Below are 11,690 nucleotides of genomic sequence, written 5' to 3' on the forward strand. Positions count from 1 at the left end.
GTTATGGAGGTGTAGTTTATTCATTGTGAAATACAGTAGACTTTCCGAATATCAGAGAATCCACCTTCGGGGATCCAAGATGCTGTTATTTTGATTTTTTCGTTATTTGGAAAGTTTTATTTTTAATATTTAATGCAGAAATAATGAGGCTAAATGAGAAATTAAGAATGCTTTTTTATTAACTGCACTTAGAAACGTACACACGTTGACTATCCAATGTTATATTCTGCCATTAATTTAATGCTCGTTTTTATTTTATATTATTATACTAAGTGTCTCACTATGCTTTTATGTTGTTCTTTTCTTCTCTGTATAAGGTCTATTAACTTTAGGATTGGTTTTTTTTTTTTTTTTTAGGAGCATTAGCAACTAAGGCCATATTGCTCCGGGAATATGCGGTAGTCATTCCCTGACCTTTCCGCATCCTCCGTATTTGGTGGTGACGGGCTCGAACCCCGGTCTAATCAAGAAGCGTGTGCTACGCACTGCTGCTCCTTCCCACCTGGCTACGGAGGCGCCCGTTTAATTAACTTTAGGAGCCATAGTGAGGAGCTTAATTTAAAATAAATGTAAAACGGCGTATAATCCGTGAATCACTTCATCATCATTCTTCTCTTTCTTGGTGATTTGCTCTCTCTCTCTCTTAGGGTAATCGGGATTTTTTTTTTTTTTTTTTTTTTGGCTGGTGCAGCATTAGCCTCAGTTTTCCTTGGACCATATGGATAATTATAATAATAGAATTCACTTTCAAAATGGGGAACTTAAACAAATGTAGTAATCACGTGACTTGCCGTTTTCTTTTTTCGGCACCGATCACAACGTGCCATTAGCTTGAATGTTCCATTATGTGGGGTGCCCTCATTTCGACAGTCTACTGTATAAGTTCTTCGATTAGGCAGTTAAAATCTTGGCGGCCACAAAAACACAAGAAATTACAAAAATACCTATTACTTTAGCTATTATTTTATTTAATAGAATAATCAGAATATTTTTAAGCATCGGTTTAAGTTATATCTCATATTGTGAATACCTTCACAGCGAATTGCCATGATATTGCATTACGTCGAATAAGTAACGCTTCACCTAAGGAGAGGACTAATGTTACTTATTCTCAGATAGGTACCACCACCCAGACGGCACCGTTTTTGAAAATAGTATTGGATGAAGATATCCGCTATCCTCAATATCCCTATTAGACTGAGAAAAGAAAAAAAGCGGTAGGAAAGGGAGAGGAAAGATGCCGTAGAAGAATGAAAGGGATAATTAGTTATAATTCATACAAAGTCAGGGCTCCGTGCCCCGGCTGGGCTGTACAACCCCCTGGCGGGGATTATTACTACCCAGTCGGAGTCCTGCAAACATGATTGAGATCTTCCTCTGGTGCCGTTTCTGGCTCTTTAGCCTTCATCAGTGGGTAGATATGCGTGCTTATTAAACCAGACGCGCTTTCCAGTTTCCGGAAATTTCTATGAAATTAACCCATCAGGGAACCTTTATTAGTCCTGCTTTGGAAATACCTAATGGCCTGTATGGCTTAAAAAAAAAAAAAAAAAGAGAGTCGACCTTATATCTATATGTCTCGACCCAATTGGGTTTCTCACTCTCCCACTGACACACTCCGAGGAAGGCCCAGTCCATGTGACCACCAGGTTGGCGGGCGCCTCGTGTTGGCTTGCCCTACATGGGTTCTAGGGTCGCCCCCCTCTTACACACTCCTTATACCACTTGCAACTTTCAAAGCTCAGCCGCCGTACATGCCGGAGACAGACAAAATGCCTGCAGCCGGCTTGGTCCCTATCCCCTAATAACTAAGGGGATAGGGACCCTAACCTAGACTGATCATTACCATCTAAGCTGCACATATATGTTATCATCTACTAGTCGACATAAAGGTGTGGGGAATCACCATAATTGTAAAAATCTTTGCTTTCCAAGTTATAATAACTCAAGTACCAAAAATCTCCTTATTGCAGCATGCATCATTCGAAGGGCGCATTTTGACACCTCCGCTGCAGAGCCTTCCTCTTCCTGATTTTCCAGGCCTGGTATTTGCCTTCGTTCAGGAGGTATATCAGGATGCGTGTTGCTCTGGAAATCGGGGACGGAAACTGTAGAAATAATACTTGTTCCCTAGTTAAGTGCGGTGTTCTCATTGTTTTATGTACGCTAATCCAGATGCGCTGAATAACTGGACATGAGAAAAATGCGTGTTCCACTGTTTCACACGCCTTACAATATAAACACTGAACGTTCATATGCCCCCTGAATTTGGCTTTATTCTTTTCCACTGGCAAGTGTCCGTGTATTATTCTCCATGCCAGGTCTCTTCGTGACTCGTAACCTATATAGTGGAGAAGGTTACTCAACATCTGGGTCGTGTCCAATCTCAGCCAGCTTCGTGGCACTGGTACTGCCGGTATATTCATATCGGATAACTTCCAATATATTTCGGAAATCTCGAGCTTATTTCCCATGTTTAAGCCCCCTGCAGATAATTCTTGTAAGTATTTGATTACCAGTTTGTAAAAAGGTGTGATTATTTCTACTGTTGGTCCAGTATGTTCTTTTACTAGCAATTCAATGAATCTCCCATATTATGTTTTACTAGGGCAGCCACCGCGTGGGTCCCCCATACGGCAATCTGAATGTTTTTTTAACACATACACCCACCTTAACCACTTTAACCGTGGTACTGCATAGCCCCCTCACATTTCCTGCCGTGTAGCCTCTGCTGCGTTACTTCTTGCTATCTGCTGTTCCAGAAAAACTTAGTCTTCGGGTTAGCTTTCTCTGCGTGCCGTAATTAAATGACGTAAATTACACAATGTTCATTAGGATAGGTACCAGAATTGTCCACATGATGCACACTCTTCCAGAGAAAGTTAGCATCCCCAGATTCTACTCTGACAGAGCATCCTCCCAAGAATCTAATAATTGCTGGGACGATGCTGTCGGACATTTCATAAAAGGTACCCCCAGGATAGTTACAGGGGCTGCCGAGATCGTGAGGCCTGCTGGCAATTGTACTGGAGCCTCAATTCCCCAATGTTGGCATTTGGTCTTTCCTTTGTTTAAACAGACCACTGGATAAGCTAAAATGACTGAAAGTGTCCAGCACTCTTTCTAAGGAACTGCTATCCGCTAAAGTTAGTATCACGTCATTCGCATGTGCTACGTATTTACAATCAGAGTGCGGGTCAGGAAGATGAACCCCTCTGATGTTTTAAGAAATGTCTATTTGCCTCAATATGGGTTCTAGTGCCAATGAAAATAGTGCAGGGCTTAGTGGGCTTCCTGTTTTATTTTCTCTGAGCTGTAACCATTAAGTAAGAGAGTAGTTAAGCAATAAAGATTTCTTCTTCTTCTTCTTCTAGTTTGTGCCCCTTTATACAGACTTATGATAGCTGTTCTAAGTAAGGACCCCATTTGGACTATATGCAGCAAATTTCTTAGGTAGGTACTCGTGGGAGAGTTTACCAAAGGCCTTTGCCAAATCAAGTGCCGCCACCACTACGCTGTATTGTTTCTGCTTACAGTATCTTTGCAAATCTTTTAGAAATGACAGATTTGTCATCATGGATCTCGTTGGGATTGCGCATGTTTGATTGGGACCTATAATGTGCCCCAAGTGCCTTTTAAGTCGGGCGTTTAGTACCTTGGCATGCAACTTATAATCTGTATTAAGCAGTGATACTGGCCTCCAATCACCCACATCTTTCCCCGTTTTACCTTGTTTTTTTTTTAAGAAATATGGTTTGGGCTTCTATGAAGTCTTCCGGTACTACCCCTTCCAAGAAAAATTTGGAAAAAATGGCGGCCAAAACTGGCCCAATTTCCTTCCAGTACGTTTTATAAACTCTACTGGCAAAGCGCCAGGTCCAGATGGGACTTGGCGCTTTGCCTCCTTTCATTTCTTTCAATGCTAATGACAGGAGAGGTTGATCCTGTCCTTGTCTATGAGTTGCCAAATACCCCGGTATTTCCCAGCTCTAGTAAAGCTGGTCCTGAAATGGTGTAAACATTTGTTTATAAATGTTTGCAAAACACTTAACAATGTCCCTGGTGTTCTGATGTTGGTGTGGGCCTTCCTATATTTGATGAATTAAACTGCTGCCTCTGTTTGATCTGTTAAAAATTGTTTGAAAAAGAAGGCAGATGGCTTATCTGCTTTTGCGCATCTGGATAGCTTCGTTTTCTGCCTGCCTCTCTAATAGCGACAAGATTTCCTTTTGTATTTCCCTTTCTCCCACACCATCCTGACAAGACTTTAGGAGTCTCCGAACTCCATAGAGATTCCTTAGCTCCGTCCTGCTGTCCAGGTACTTTTCCCTTGTTAATTTTTGAAAAGCTGTTTTTATTGCATGTATTTTTGTAGTGCACCCAGCTCCCTCCTTCCCAATAATTGGAACTACTCAAAAGCTGTGTTAATCTTTTTTTAATATCCTGCGGGTCACCTTGCAAGAGCGCCGATTTTAACCTCCAGGTGCCCTTCCCCTGCTCTACAGTTAAGCTTAATGGAAAGTCTACTATGACTAATTTGTGACTGTTATTGCGCGGGGTCCCGAAATGTTAATATGCCTTACACGATTTACTTTGTCTGCTATCTTGCTTTGGGCATAGAACCTGTCAATGCGAGTCCCTACCGTTCTCCTAGACCAGGTTGCTGCATGACTTGCAGGATATTTCTTTCTCCATATATCTATCAGGTTGTGTTTTAAGCACTGACTATTGAGCTCCAACAAGCTCCCCTGCCTCGTGTCGGATCCCCCATACCTATCTTTGTCTTTTACAGGGTCTAACACGCAATTCCAGTCTCCTCCAGTCGGGCTCCCAACATAAAAAGATGTAAACTACTAAATATCCTCTTCCGCTCTGGAGCGGTGTTTTGTGCATATATATTCATTAGTCTTATTGTGTGCAACCCTAATTTCCAGTCAATGCAGATTATTCTCCCTTCTATGTCCCTTTAGAGATTGTAGAATTTTCGTATAATTGGTGGTAAGACTATGATGCCTACTCCCCTGGCAAACTCCAGAAGCTTAGACATGTATATCTCTTCTGGAAATTTCGCACTTGACACTGTTGAAAAAGTGGCTCTCTTGAATGAATAAAATCTTTACGCCAAGTAATAGCATGCTTCTCCATGCATAATGCTGAGCTTGCCCCTGAGCAAAGCCCCGTATATACCAGGTGCCAATGATTACCATGGAGATACAATTCTTTTTACCTTAGAAATTTTTCCTATTGTGTCAGGGATATGCTTAAAGCATATAAAGGCCTACCTAACTCTTCTTCATGTCCTAATAACTATGAGATTCGGGAATTGTTTAGCTGCTGAACTATTCCCAGTAAAGTCTGTCCTACCAAGTTTCCAAAAAATATGTCCCTCCACATGAATTGGATGTTTCCTACATTGCCTTCCTTGGTATGCTCTAACGCTATTCTAGGCTTCCCTAGCCTTTTCTCCCATTCTGCTAACTTAACAGTTAATATTTCCGACCTCACTAGCACATGATTCTTTAAATGCTCTACCCCTAATAACTTGTCACATCCCTCGCCTAATGCCCCTTCTGTTTCAGAATCGTCTGAACTTAACTCATTTGAATCCTGTATTATGTCCTTTCCCTTGTCTATAATTTGCCTCTTTCTTTTTCCTTCTCCCTCTAGACTTTCTTCATCTTTGTTCTTCCCCCTCTTCTGACCTCTTGTTATTTCCTCTGTTTCCATTAATGTGGGCGTGTCTTGTCTTATATATATAGCTCCCTTTCTCTCCTCTGTTCCTGTGGTTATCTCTCCTCTGTTCCTCTGGTTATCTCTCCTCTGTTCCTCTGGCTCTGCTAATGATGACTTTTTATAGCTCCCTGTGGCCTTAAAATGACCATGTTTCCCTTATTTAAATTCTCTTCGCCTTCTTTTTTCTTCCCTTTATCTGGTGGCATCTGCATATGATCTAATGGGGCAACTGCCTGCTTTGTGGTTTGTCTCCCCACATTTATTGCACGCCTTGAAGCAGTCACTACTAATGTGCCCCACTTCCTTGCAATTATAACATCGCCCTTTCATGCAATTCGCACCTAGATGATCCAAGCTGCCACATTTCAAGAATTTCTTCTCAACCCCTCTGTAATTCAGAAGTAGTCAATTCCCCATAACGTAGATAATGTTCGGGACCGGTTTTCTCATTTCCATTTGCACCGTAACTTTCCCCGTATACGATTCTGGAAAGCCTTCCCACTCATGCATATCTATTCTTGAGACTTTACCATATGCTTCTAATCAGGTTTTTAAGTATGTGTTCGGCATTTCGACTGGATACCGCTGTATTGTGATATTTTTTCTGATACTACCCTCCAAATGAGGGTGTATCACTTGGTTTTCAAACGGGAAGCCCCTCAGCAATGTGTCTCTTGCCACAGAGTCTTTACAGACTGCAGGTATTTCCTCGAGGGCAGGAGAGTAAACTCCTGCAATCTGGATAAATTTACATGTATACAATCTGGATACATTTCGCTAAACCCTCAATCACTTGTCTTGGCTCATACTCTGCATCCAGAGTGAACTCCAAAGTCCTCTCACCTATATAGTTACTCATTTTTTTTTTAAATAAAAAAAAACAAAATCCAACAGTCGTGCCCGCAGGCACTAATCCCACTCTGGAAACTTTCAGAGGGTCAGCAAAGGAAACGTAATATTAGAACTTACGATATCTGGAAAGACCTTGAAACAGCACAACCTCGTCGAGCGACTTTCTGAAAGCGGAACGTCTGTTTTGTATATGTGTGGGATAATAACTCGACTATCCACTTGTCCCTATTAGACTTAGAAAAGCAAAAAGGTAGAGGAAAAGTAATAGTAGGAGTGGAAGAAGAAAAGAAACGGTGTAGAAGAATGAAAGGAACAGTAACTCCTTCAACTCACACCACTCAAAAACTGATAAACTCCATGAATAGGCAACGCTTTCCCAGTGGAGAAGGCTGTTGTTTACCTATTCTTGGAAACTCCGGACATCATCAGGCTCCCCCTGGTGCCGTTTCAGGGCTATTTATGTATGTATGTGAATATATACTTGAATATCCACTTGTCCCTATTAGACTTAGAAAAGCAAAAAGTAGAGGGAAAGTTATAGTAGGAGTGGAAGAGGAAAAGAAACGGTGTAGAAGAATGAAAGGGACAATAACTCCTTCAACTCACACCACTCAAAAACTGATAAACTCCTCGAATAGGCAACGCTTCCCCAGTGGAGAAGGCTGTTGTTACCTATTCTCAGAAAATCCGGACATCATCAGGCTGCCCCTGGCGGCACCGTTTCAGGGCTATTTGGCCCTTCTTCAGTGAGTGGGTAGGTACCCAAGTGATGCAATGATGGTAAAATCAGTTATGAAGTATAACTCCACAATATGAGAGATGCCTGATGGTGTACGATGTATTTAGACTAAGATGCATTTAGGGCTAAAGCCTCAAGCTGCAAGCAAATTTAGACTATGTATATATTAAGTGCAATAGCATCATTAATACACAGCCATTTCTGAATAAACAGAATATTTTTAAGGTGGCATCGTTTTAAGTTATATCTCATTTGCTCGCAGCTTGAGGTTTAGCCCTAAATGCGTCTTAGTCTAAATACATCATACACCATCAGGCATCTCTCATATTGTGGAGTTATACTTCATGACTGTTCTTGCCATCATTGCATCACTGGGGTACCTATCCACCCACCGAAGACGCTCTACGGACTTTGCTGCGGTAATGCTTCATCGGGTATTGTTTCAAAAAGAGGGAAGATCTTCTAGAGGCCGTAAGTTTTGACAATAAGTTTATTTTATTTTTTTTTTTTTTTTTGCTGACCCTAGTAAAGCTTACAGGGTGGGATTAAGTGCTTGCGGGCACTTTTGTAGTTTTTTTTTTTTTTTTTTTTTTTTTTCCCTCTCCAAGATGAATTTTTACATTCGCGAAAGAACTGTGGAGTTTACTCTAGACACGGAATATGAACCGAGGCAGGTAATAGAGGGATTAGCAAAATGCCTGAGCCTGACGAGACTACAGGGGTTTACTTTGTTACCTCTGAGGAAGTATCAAGTAGTATGTAAGGACCATGTGACTAGGGAAACACTGCTTAGAGGGTTTCCATTCGAGAACCAAATGATACACCCCCATCTGGTGGGCAGTATCACGAAGTATATAACCATAGAACGGTATCCGATCGAAATACCAAACACATATTTAAAAAGTGCATTAGACGCATACGGGAATGTTACACGAATAGAAATGCACGCGTGGGAGGGTTTCCCAGAGCTATACACAGGCAAAGTCACGATACAAATGGAAATGAGGAAGCCGGTCCCCAATATCATATATGTAAATGGAACCGACTAGTTTTAAACTACAGAGGGGTGGAGAAAAAATGTTTGAAGTGCGGCAGTTCGGACCATCTAGGGGCGAATTGCACAAAAGGGCGGTGTTTTAACTGTAGAGAAGTTGGGCATATCAGCAGCGACTGCCCAAAACCATGCAGCAAATGTGGTGATACAAACCACAAAGCAGGCAGCTGCTCAGTGAGATCATACGCAGATGGCACTAGAGGAGGGAAGAAAAAGAAAAGAGCTCGAGAGAGGGAAACATGATTATTCTAAAGCCACAGGGAGGGAAAAAAATTCCATTGACAGAATCAGTGAATTTAATAACAGAAAAAGAGGAGGGGGCCACAGACATAAAACAAGTCACTCCCACCTCAGTGGAAACAGAAGAAACAGCAAGAGGGCAGAAGAGGGGAGAAAACGGAGAACGAGAACAGGTAGAAGGAGGGAAGGAAAAGAGGAAGAAGCAAACCACAGAGGAAGGCAACATCATTGCAGATCTGGGCGAGTCGAGTTCAGAGGACTCCGAAGGGAAGGGCCGTTAGGGGAAGGCAGGGAAAAGATAATCGGGGTACAGCATTTAACGAAATATGTACCGGCAGGTCAGGAAAAGCTGGGAGAAAAGTTAATAGAATGGGAGCAAAGTCTGGGGAAACCCAGAATAATACTAGAGCAAACCGGAGAGGGGAAAATGGAGAGAATTCAATTTATGTGGAGGGATATTTTCTTCGGCAATTTGGTAGGACAGACCCTCTTAGGAATCACACAGCAATTAAGCAACTCCCGAATCAAATGGATCGCGGGGCAAGGACAAGAGCTGGGTAAAATCCTGTACGGCCTTAGCGTATCACAAACAAAATAGGTGTAACCCCTTGGCGGATCCATTATTAATACACATGGTAATTATCGGAACCCTGAATGTTCGGGGTTTTTCCCAGGGGTACACACAACATCACATCTGGAGAATGACATTATTAATGGGTATTAGAATTTTATTTATTCAGGAAAGCCACATACACAATATCTTACAAGTAAATTCAAAATCGGTTTAAATGTTTAAGCTTTTGGAGCTTTGGAACAAGTAATACCAGGGGGGTCGGCATCATAATCCTACCACCCATTGTAGGAAGGTTTTGCAACCTTCAAAGAGATGTAGAAGGCAGGGTAGTCTGCATAGACTGGAAACTAGATTCCCATACAATCCGGTTGATAAATGTATATGCGCCAAACGATGCCCCAGAACGGGTACGGCTAATTAACAATCTGCGCCCATTTATGATGGGCACACGTTGGAATATCCTTGGGGGCGATTGGAACTGTGTCCTAGATCCAGTCTAGGATAAGACCGGCACTGGGGACCCTACAAGGGGGACAAGGGGCGGTCTGGAATTGCATGACATTTGTCTAAAGTGTGACCTCATGGATGTATGGCGTTGGCACAATCCCACAGCATATATAGACCGCATATATGCACCAAGGGATATGGCAAGCAAAGCAACCAGAGTTAGGCATGTAAATATCTCTGGGATAGGCCCCTGACGGATCACAAATTGTTAATAATGAACCTCCCGTTAGGCGCAACAGTAGACAGACTATGGCAGAGGCAGTTGGCATTTAAACTCGGCTCTCTTGCAGGACGGGTGGCATAACGTCGAAAGCTTAACGCATGAGCTGGTGCAGTCTGAGCATTGGACATGGGAAAAGTGGGCAGATTTTAAACAGGCTGTAAGAACATCATTCCAAAAAACAGCTAAGGAAAGAGGGGTGGAAAGGGAAAAAGTGCTAAGGCATTTGTGTGAAGTAAGGCGATTGTTGTGTTACTGTCATGATGAAATAGGGGTACAGCAAGTGCAAAAAGAAATACAGCTACATCTGGAAACACAGGCAGAGAACAAAGCAGTCCAAATGCGACTGCGATATAGGCTTGCCGACAAGAGGGCAGGGTTGATTTTCGATCAGTACAACAGGATGCAAACGAGCAACAGCCCCATACAACAGATCCAAGTGGGATCACGTTAGTACGATACCACCAAAGACATCATGGAATACTTCAATGGAGTATACAAACAGTTGTATGCAGCATTTCTTGGGCCAGCGTTACCAACTAGCTGGGAGACGTCGTGGTTCTCTGCGGCTCAGCAACAGGAGCACAACCAGCCAATCTCTTTGAAGGAAGTTTCCACAGCCTTACGAGAAATGAAAGCAAACAAAGCGCCAGGCCCAGATGGAATAACAACAGACTTCTATAAGAAAGCTTGGAAAAAGGTGGGGCCAGTTTTGGCTACAATTCTTTCTGACTTCTTCGTGGCGGGTAAAGTTCCGGAAATCTTTCTGGAGGCTCAGACGATATTCTTAAGAAAGCAGGGGAGAAGGGGTCAAGAAGTGGGAGACTGGAGGCCGATTTCGATACTAAATATAGACTATAAACTGTATGCCAAAGTATTGAATAATCGCCTCAAAAGACATTTAGGATCCATTATAGGGGCAAACCAGACATATCCATGGGAGCAAATTTGATTTTTTTGAGGGACCTGCAACCATATTGTCAGCGGAAAGACTACAGCATAATCCTAGCGGTGCTTGACCTAGAGAAAGCCTTTGATAAACTGTCTCAGAACTATCTTCAAAATCTGTTGTATACTGTACAGGTGGGTTCACAGTTAAGAGCAGCCGTCATCAGTTTATACAAAGGAGCTAGCCCCACTCTAGCAATCAATGGATACAGCTCGGATAAAGTAAAACTGGAGAGGGGGGGTGAGACAGGGCTGCCCACTAAGCCCTGCTCTTTTTTCAATAGCACTGGAGCCCATACTCAGGCAATTAGACAACTCCAGGAATATCAAAGGAGTCGATCTCCCTGGATCGAATCCCGATTGCAAATACATAGCCCATGCGGATGATGTCATTCTAACCATGTCTGATTGCAGCTCCTTGCAGAGTGCGCTGGACTTGTTCGCTTACTTCAGCCTGTCAAGTGGCCTATGTCTTAATAAGCATAAAACAAAATGTCAACAATGGGGGAAGAATGCTCCACTACAGTTACCAGTGGGCCTCTCCTTCTCTGCGGAGCCCATCACTATTCTGGGAGTGCCGTTCGCAAGACAACCAAAAATAACAACCCGACAACTATTAAGCGCCTGGGAGGAAAAAATCGGCCAATGGAACCTAGGCCTGCTGTCGTTCTCTAGAAGAGTAACAATCATATGGATGATTCTCATCCCAATGGTGATGAATATCGTGACGGTCACCAACTTTAAATATATCACGCAAAAAAGGTTGCACAGAAGGTTATTCAAGTTCTTCTGGAACAACAGGCAACAAGAGGTGATGCAACAA

The sequence above is a fragment of the Mastigoproctus giganteus genome, chromosome 11, assembly GCF_048544385.1.
Source record: "Mastigoproctus giganteus isolate SK-2022 chromosome 11, ASM4854438v1, whole genome shotgun sequence".
In the NCBI taxonomy this organism is placed as follows: Eukaryota; Metazoa; Arthropoda; class Arachnida; order Uropygi; family Thelyphonidae; genus Mastigoproctus; species Mastigoproctus giganteus.